We start from the raw sequence: 9615 nt of genomic DNA, 5'->3' as shown, positions 1-9615 counted from the left end.
TTGTTAATTATCAGTTTAAGTTGACATCCTTCGAGCGTACATCACTAGGTGACTTTGTGGGCATGAATTCCCTTTGTACTTCTCGAAATCTAGTACTTTGAATTTGTGAGGAATCCTAACATTTGGAACCAAACAGAGGTCTGCAGCGTTCTTTCTAAATAGATCTTGTCCTCGAAGAGTCTTGAGTTCCTTCCGCATTTGCAGAAACTATTGCTGGAACTCGTCCAATATTTCATACACGCTGGCATCCTCACTGGGAGCGTCATGATACACTTGTACGCTTAGCGGAGGAAAAGTATGCATAATTGGCTGTGAAGAAGTCACGATGGCAGCAGATATTGGTATTTCAACATTCTGTTGTGCATAACCTGTAGTTGTCGCTCTTGGAACTTCAACTTCCAGAGGTCTGTAACCCTCTGGTGGGTGTATATCCGTTGTAAATCTTAGAACTTCTGAATTTTGGGGTATGTACCCTTCTGGAATGAAGTTATACGGCATGCCCCAAGGTCAGTTGGGTGGAATGGTATACTGAAGAATAGGAGTAGAAACAATCTCGGAAACCACAGTCCTTTGTGATTCTTCTGGCAGAGGTTGACTTTTTGCAACCAACATGGCTTCTACCATACTATTGAGTCTTTCAACAGATTCTTTGAGAGTAGTGACCTCTTCTTTAAGTTCTTCATTCTCTTGCTCTAAGTCGTCCATTCTTTTCTTGCGACTTGAACGAGTGTTGTGTGAATGACACAGCTTGAATGCTTTTCTTCCCCTCCTTCTCCTCCTTTCTTTCTAGAGTAAGGAAAGTGACTATTAAGACCGCGAGATTTTCTCGTGTCGGTGCTATGACTAAGGTGATGCGTGACATGCAATTAAAGAAATGTTTTTCAAGGAAACACCATAATTACGTTGCGAAACATCAAACTTTTTATTCATAAAGGGAAATGTCGTCTTTTTTACAAACATTAAAAAGGGAAATACAGAGAAACAGAGAGAAAGGACACTAAAACTTTGAAGAAGAACCAACTTCTCGTTCTAACATCTTCTTCTGTCTCTTGAGTTGAGCATTTTCTGACGTGAGTTGATCGATGATCCAAGAAGCAGGGGGGATATGCTGAGAAAGTGACGTTTGTGTCACTTGTCGTTCGAGTAATTCAAGTAGCTCATCCTTCCTTCTTAGGATGTTCTGAATCTTAACATTTTTGTGTCGACGATCCGGTACTTGTTTCTCCATGCATTCCTTTCTTGACACACCTTGGTTAATGCCGCTTGTAGTTTCTTGACACCGATGGAGAAAAGGAAGATTGGTTCCCTTAGGGGAATTGGTTCTTGACGCTTGTATGGCATCTTGAGCTTGAATGACTTGACGCGTACCATTGAAGGTAAGGGTCCAAGGAGATGCAAAGATATTTTCCTAACAATCTTCTCCCTTTTTTGTGACCATGACGCCAAGGTTGGACAATTTCCTTCTTCAGCATGTTACCATGATCGTCGATGTTCTTGAATAACAGACCGTCCAATTGAATGTTACTTGGTACGTTTTTCATGGGATAGCCGTATTGATGATGGGCTAAAACTGGATTATAACTGATTCCTCCCTTAGTTCCAATAAGGGGTACGTTGGGATAACTTCCGCAACTGTAGATGATCTTGGTTTCGTCATTGTCGTGATTACACCAATCAATATCTGACTGAGTGAGGGACATGATTTTTTGTGACCAACAGAGGCCATCCCTCGGGTTCCAGAAAGTGCAAAACTTGGGTAGGTGTGAGACGAACCATTCATATAACAACGGTACACAGCATGTGATTAATCCTCCTTGATGCAGGATTCTTGAATGCATAGAGTGGTAAGCATCTGCAAGCAAGGCTAGAACTGGATTTCCAATTAAGAAGATATTAATTGTGTTGATGTCGACAAAGTTGTCAGTGTTAGGGAACAGAAACAATCCGTAGATAAGCAATGCCAAGATGTCCTCAAAAGCACTCATATCTTGGATGCTGAAGAAGTACCAAGCTTGATCCAATAGGAACTTGGAGGGTAATCCTTGAATTCCTCCTTTACTCACCATATGAATTCTGCATCGACTACGTTCAGGGGAGTATTTGCTGCAATAATGACGTCATCTGGATTCTTTTCCAAACTGGAGTACGGATCTTGCGCGTACACGGGTATTCCAACCAGACGAGAATACTCCTCCAACGTAGGCATGAGTTGATAATCTGGAAAGGTGAAATAGTGATACGTTGGATCGTAAAACTGTACCAAAGTGGGAAGGATCCCATCCACAATGTTGGTATTGAGAAAAGGCAGAAGTTTTCCATACTTTTCCTTGAAAGCCTGGGGGTTGACCACCAGTTTTCCGAGCTTTTCCAATTCCTCGACCTTAGGAATTTTGAAGGTGTATTTCCTAGCTCTCTTTCTTCTGTAATCCATGGTATAGATCCTTAAGTCCTTTCTCTATTTCTCTGTTTCTCTCTCTCTGAAGTTCATAACGTTTGTTATTTAGTTTCCTTGAAAAACGACTCAAAAAAGACTCTTTGTTTTTATTCTTTTGATGAATGAATAAAGGCATGAATGCGCACACAAGAGTTTTAGCAAACATGGGGTAGAAGGGTGTAGTTGTCATGGAGTCATGTCTCTAACCTCGCCCCAGGGTGAACTATGGATTTTGTTTTTTGTACCTGTGGAATGGGTTCTAGGGATCTAAGAGTCCATTACTCGATCTTAAAGATACGTTTGACGATATATCTAAGAGAATCTTTCTCAGTGTAGTATCTGCGTGACAATTACTTTCGTAATCACCGCTCTACATCCTAAGAGGCTTTAAGTGGGGTTAAAGTGTTTCTAGATCCTCCTGGTACAAAATCAGTCTCGAAAAGCATTGGTGCAGTTAATCATAACCAGCCAGGTGTATCCCAAGAGTAGATTTGGACCAAGATTAGAGGCTTCACCGGGAAGACATCCTCAATCCTATTTTATGTTGCACTCAAATTCGGGTGTAGGATTTCTCACCACAAGGGGGAATCAAGCCCTTTCCCGATACAAAACCCATAAAAGTAAACAAGTAGAACGTTAGACGCTGGCCTTAGGATCTAGAGGGGGGTGAATAGATCTTAAACAGTTTTGCGGAATTAATTGAACTTTAAGCGGAAGTGATTCTGAATCGACTCGCGTCTATTCCGAACCACTATTGAAACGATTGTATATGTGTTAAAACCACTAACCAGCTTGAGATAAACGATAAGAGAATACACTATAGAATCAATACGTCGCTCTATTGAAAATCAATTAACTTCTTATATGATGAACGACGTTTGCAATGCAGTAATGGTGAAAGAAGCAAAAACACAAACACTTGGTGATAATGATCAAATTGATGGTGATTCAATGTGTGATGGATTGTGAGGTTTATATAAGTTCTTATTTCACAATCTTAACACTCGGATCGTTGATCAATTTGCTATTATAACCAAATATGAACAGATCGTAAATGAAAAGGTAAAAGCGACAAGAACACGATATTTGTTTAGGCAGTTCGTCGATCGTCCTCTCTACGACTACGTCTGCCCCCAATTCCAAACTGAAATTGGGAAATCTTTCATTAATGTTGAAAGTAGTATATACAAAGAAGATAACAAAGCGATAAACCATAAACCAATTATGTCGATCCTTTGAATCTTCTTCCCCCTTAATCTTGAGTCAGATCAAGGTTATCCAAGAGCTTCACTTAATCCCTTTTCTGCAGTGTCTTGAATTGCCTTGAACCCTTGTTCTTCAATCTTCACACTCAGATGGATCCTCGATGAAACCTCTTGATAAAAACCCCCAAGAAACACCTATCTTGGAGGACAAAACCCGCAGATTTTATTCACCAAAAACCCCACAAATCTTCACCCACTAGGAATCTTCAATTCCGTTCCATGGACGTTATCGAACTCGATCACTAACCCTCAACGCAAGAATGATTATGTGTAATTGTGTTGGAGATGATGAAGAACGAAAATGAGAAGCCTTTGTGTATCTTTCAGTCGTTGGTGTTGATTTCAATAATGAACCTTTGATAATATATATGATAGCTTAACAGTTGGAGATGAGAGAAACAGAATTTTTGGCATTCTTGATCAGTTAGGTCGACCTCTTGTAGTGCTTAGGTCGACCTAGCAGAGCTTGCAGAATTTTGATCCCAGTTAGGTCGACCTGTTAAAGGAGTAGGTCGACCAGAATCCTCTTCAGATGCATTCTGGGGACATTTTCTCAGATTAGGTCGACCTAGTTGTTGTGTAGGTCGACCTAGCAGACTGATATGTAAATTTCTTCATTTTAGGTCGACCTAGATGATGTGTGAGTCGACCTAGCAGAAGTATATGGATTTTTCTCCATTTTAGGTCGACCTGGGTTGACAGTAGGTCGACCTAACTGCTGCTTTTCTACATTCTTCTTGTTTTGCTTGTGTTGAGTCGACCTATATGCATAATAGATCAACCTGTACTATCATGAGTGATCAATGCTTGCCTTTCTTTGAGTTTTCTGCTTCCGCCTTGTTGTTTGAATGCTTATTGAGTTTGCCATGAATCAAAAACATCTTTGTGATTGTAATCTTGTATTCACATACTCCCCCTTTTTGATGATGGCAAACCAATAGTCGAAGCTTTTGGTAGTAAGTGATAAAGACTCAACAAAGCTCCCCCGTACATTCAGCATCTATCTCTCAACAAGGCAATCTCTCAACAAAGCTCCCCCGTACACTCAGCATCTATCTCCCCCTTTGACAACATCAAAAAGAGATACAACGAAAATAGAAGAGTAACGAGAGAAACATATATAAAATAATAAAACAGGAAACACTAGCATTCATAGTGTAATAGATAAAATGTAGATAGTGAAACCATAAGAACCAACAATGTTTTAAAAGAACACTACATCATACATAATCGTTAACAGAAGCAAGTAGAGGTGACATAATATCCAAAGAAAACTTTGAATGTTACAATCAAGCACACATAATATTCAGACAAATTTAAAAGAAAACTGAACTAAGTACTTAGAAACTTTAGTAAATATTCATGACAATGATGGAATGAGATGTAATGATATGATGGAATGAAAAGATATGCATCCTAACGCCTTCCCCGTCTTCCTCTTCCTCTTTGAAATGTTTGAGGACGGTCTTCTTCAACTTGTTCCAACAGATCAAGCACGGAGTGGTTTAGAGTATTGAAGCTTTGACTTATGTTTGCATGACGATGCAATGCCGTTTCCTCAAACTGATTCTGTCTTAGAGTCGAGTTGGAGGCAAAGGTCTCAAAATCGCTTTTGTGGTCTTGAACTAAGTTGTACAACGATTGATATTGTCGTTGTTGTTCTTCATAGCGATCTTGTTGGAGCTGTTGCATTTGTTGGAATTGAAGCTGTTGTGTGTTGAAGTGTTGTTGTTGTAGGAGCTGCATATTTTCTAACATGGAAATGATGTTGGTTTGATCTGGCGGAGGCGGAGCCGTGTATCCCCAAGGGATATCCTCTTGTTGTGAAGGAACATATCTCCAATTTGCATCCGTATCTTGTGCAACATCTTCCATGTGGTGATCATCATCATTTGCATTGTCTTGATTAAGTCCTTCTTCTTCATTTCCTGCATTGTTTCCAAACTCCGTGGGATCATCATAGTTGTAGATAACCTTCCCTGTTCCCTTTTGAATGAGATAGTAGGTTTTCCTAACTGGATTCCAATGGTATCCCATAAGAGTCAAGGTGGTTTGTGAGAATTCTTGAGATTGATGTATGCGAGTGTAGTGTAAGTGATCAAGTCGCATGCCGAAGTGATAGACAATTGTTTGAATGATTGATCCATAACACAGGGCTGTAGTTTTCTGTTGGACCTCATGAAACTTAGCAGCTAGGAAGTGAGGCCAATGTATACGCGTTCTATTTTGCAGCAGATACATGAGCACAACTTCATTCCTTTCAATTCTTGAATACCCCCCTGCCCTTGGTCGAATGATTCTTGAGATGACCCAATTTAGGAGCCTAGGATCTCGCTTCAGATGACCGGCTGTTATTGTTTCATTAGGTCTGTCAAATACGGAAGGGTCTTTGAGGATAAACTTCATGTAGGCCTCATGGTCATAGTTTCCCGGTACATCCCCGTCTACCATACAGAATTCATCACCTACAATTTTCAGACCAAAGATACTAATCCAAGCCCGTTTGTCAACAACATGCGACCTAGAGCCCATTTTGAAACGGAAATTACAACCATCCCCTTTTGTAAATCCTGCATAGAAAGCCCTGACAGTATTTTCACAGTACGGAGTATCACATTGCACTAAGGGATGAATATTTTGATGTTCAATCAAAGCAGCGACATCGGGGATATGCATGTTTTCGACAAGATTTGGATCATAGGTATATTGCTTAACAATTTTTCTTTTCATCTGCCATTTCTCAAAATTTTCCCTACAATCAGGATGAACAAGAGCACTTACCGGTTGAGATGATGAACCAGAAGCAATTTCCTTTCCCTTTCTTGATTTTGGAGGCATGGTTGTTGATGATTTGTGTGAGAGGGATGATTTTTGACACTCTTTGAACTTTGAGGAATTAGGGTTGGCCGTTCACAATGATGTGAAAATGAGTGGGAAAGAAAAGAGGAATGATTATGAATGAATGGGGATGGGTCGGGTCGACCAACAGACCCAAAATTGGAAATTTTTGAACCAGTAGGTCGACCTAAATGAAGGCCTGGTCGACCTAACAGAGAAGCCTTAAAAAAAATTGCAGATTAGGTCGACCTAAAAAGAGGGTAGGTCGACGTAACTGGGCATTTTGGCTAAAATGTTGAAAAAGGCTTGTGTAGGTCGACTCAGATGCTTGTTAGGTCGACCTAAGTTGCTTCAAATGTTTGAAATGCGTTAGGGATGTTACTATATGATGCTTTTATGCTTAGTTACTTGCTTGTATGCCCAAAACATGATATGTTATGAATGGAAATGATAGACATATATATGTAATTGAGATATATAGATAAACATATATGAAGTCACTATAAGCATGTTAATTGATAGCATATTATAGTATCAATAAAATTTTTGGAAGTGAACAATAAACATGTTACCGCTTTCTCAATATGTAGGTGTTTTGTCATCATTGTGTGGAGTCCTCTTGTTAGTGTGCCATACTCCTAGATTTGATGATGAATTGTCTTGATAGAATGTTTCATAACTTGATTGCTTGATTTTTGCGAAAAACTCATCTAGTATCGATTACTTGATGTTCTCCCGGATGCGGGACATGGTCCCAAACATTATTCTGCTTAGAATAGGTTTAAAATTTCTTTGCAATGCAACTTGCCAATTGCACATCAAGTAATGCGTCCTTTGTGTTTTTTGGGTTAACTTGTATTTGTGATGTATCTTATACATTAGTAGTGGCCATGGTCACCTACATTTCCTTTGCCAAGAATAGTTCTTCATAGATGACATACCAAACAGTGATATGTCTCCCTTTATGTGTCTTGAGCATCAGCTATCAAGGAAACACCACCTTTCGGCGATGTCAAGACACTTTTCCTGCAAGATTAATTTAGAATAGCAGGTCCCCAATCTTCATTGGGTCCTAGGTGGTGAGTACAGAAGTTGTTGCACTTAGGCAACCATTGAAATACTCCTTTAGGAACTAAAATTCTCCTAAATTTGCATTTTTCAATGGTATGTCCCTTTTTGCAACAATAATGACAGGTAATATGATGAGAATATGTTGTTTTTCTAGTTGATACTTTTGGTACAAAAGTGTATTTACTATATAAAGGAGTATACGATCTTTTGAACTTATTTGGATCAACGGCAAAAGTCACTTTTGGTTGTAGAGCCTTGTCTAATTTGGCTTTTAGATCTCTTACTTCTTTTTGCCAAATGTGACATGTCTCACAACCAAACCATGATGTAGGATCTATTTCAACTTTATCCTTTTGAATGTCTAGCATAGATTGTTTTAAAGCTTCCATATCCTTTTCGGTTTTCTCAACTTTTGATTCAAGATATGAAAATATTTTCTTATTTGAGGCCAAAAGTTTGAAAGCTTTAATTGCATCTCTATGTAATTCTTCAAAAGCAAGTTTTAGTTGAGAATGAGATACCTTATCTACGAGTTCAGGTTTAAGATGACTTACAGCTTTCTTTTTCTTGTGTTGATGAGCCATAAGGCATAAGTTTGCTGATTCTTCTTCATCGCTTGATGAGCTTTCACTAGATGAATCACTTTCCCATGCTATGTAGGCTCTCTTAGATTTGTTATGACCTTTGCTTTGGTTCTTCTCTTTTTCTTTCTTAAGGTATGGACAATCCGGTTTGTAGTGACCGACTTTCCCACAATTGAAGCAAAGGCCTTTGATCTTTCCTTTGTTGTCGTCATCTTGTTTGAACTTGTTTGATTGCTTTCTATAGTTGATCAAGCCTTTATCAGAATGTTTTGCTCCATTTTTCTTTAGATATTTGTTGTATCTTCGCACAAACAGTCCCATTTCCTCATCATCGGAGTCTTCGTCATCACTTGTATCACTATCCACTAGCTCTTGTCTTGAGGTCTTGGAGCTTGAAGCTTTTAGAGCTATTGACTTCTTCTCTACCTCTTTCTCCATGTTCTTTTCTTTCTTTGCCCTTTTCTCATGCATGTCAAGGCATTTAAGGTGTTGTTCATGTTCCTCTAGTTTACCAAAGAGAGTGGTAATGTCTAAGGTGTTTAGATCATTTGCTTCCTTTATTGCTGTAACCTTGGGTTCCCATTCCCTGTTCAAGCATCTTAAGATTTTGTTAGTAGCAACTGCATTGGAAACAGGTCTATCAAGAGAATTTAACCGATTTTTCAGGTGAACGAATCTCTTCTGCATGTTTTCGATGGATTCACCATCTTCCATGTGGAAGAGTTCGAACTCTTGAGTTAACATATTGATCCTAGCTAGTTTGACATCATCCGTTCCCTCGTGGGCAACTTGCAATGTGTCCCACATAGCTTTAGCGGATCTACAATGGGAAACGTGATAGTATTCATCAACTCCTAGAGCTGAGATTAGAATGTTTCTCGCTTTCCAATCGTATGCATATCTCTTTTCATCTTCAGCATCCCAAGTATTTTCTGGTTTTGGAACAACTGCACCAGCTGCATTTGTCATGGTGATCTGAAAGGGACCATTGACAATAGCTGTCCAGATGTTCCTATCAATTGCATTGATGTGGACACACATACAATCCTTCCAATAGCCATAGTTTTCACCGTTGAAAACTGGAGCTCTATTGTGAGCCCCTTTAGGTCCGGAAGCCATCTTTCCAATAAGTGTTTCACGTAGCACGGAATAAATCAGAGCTCTTGATGCCACTTGTTAGACGCTGGCCTTAGGATCTAGAGGGGGGTGAATAGATCTTAAACAGTTTTGCGGAATTAATTGAACTTTAAGCGGAAGTGATTCTGAATCGACTCGCGTCTATTCCGAACCACTATTGAAACGATTGTATATGTGTTAAAACCACTAACCAGCTTGAGATAAACGATAAGAGAATACACTATAGAATCAATACGTCGCTCTATTGAAAATCAATTAACTTCTTATATGATGAACGACGTTTGCA

This window comes from Vicia villosa, linkage group LG1, assembly GCF_029867415.1.
Source record: "Vicia villosa cultivar HV-30 ecotype Madison, WI linkage group LG1, Vvil1.0, whole genome shotgun sequence".
Lineage (NCBI taxonomy): Eukaryota > Viridiplantae > Streptophyta > Magnoliopsida > Fabales > Fabaceae > Vicia > Vicia villosa.
The sequence above is the reverse complement of the archived record's forward strand: the minus strand, read 5'-3'. Positions refer to the sequence as shown.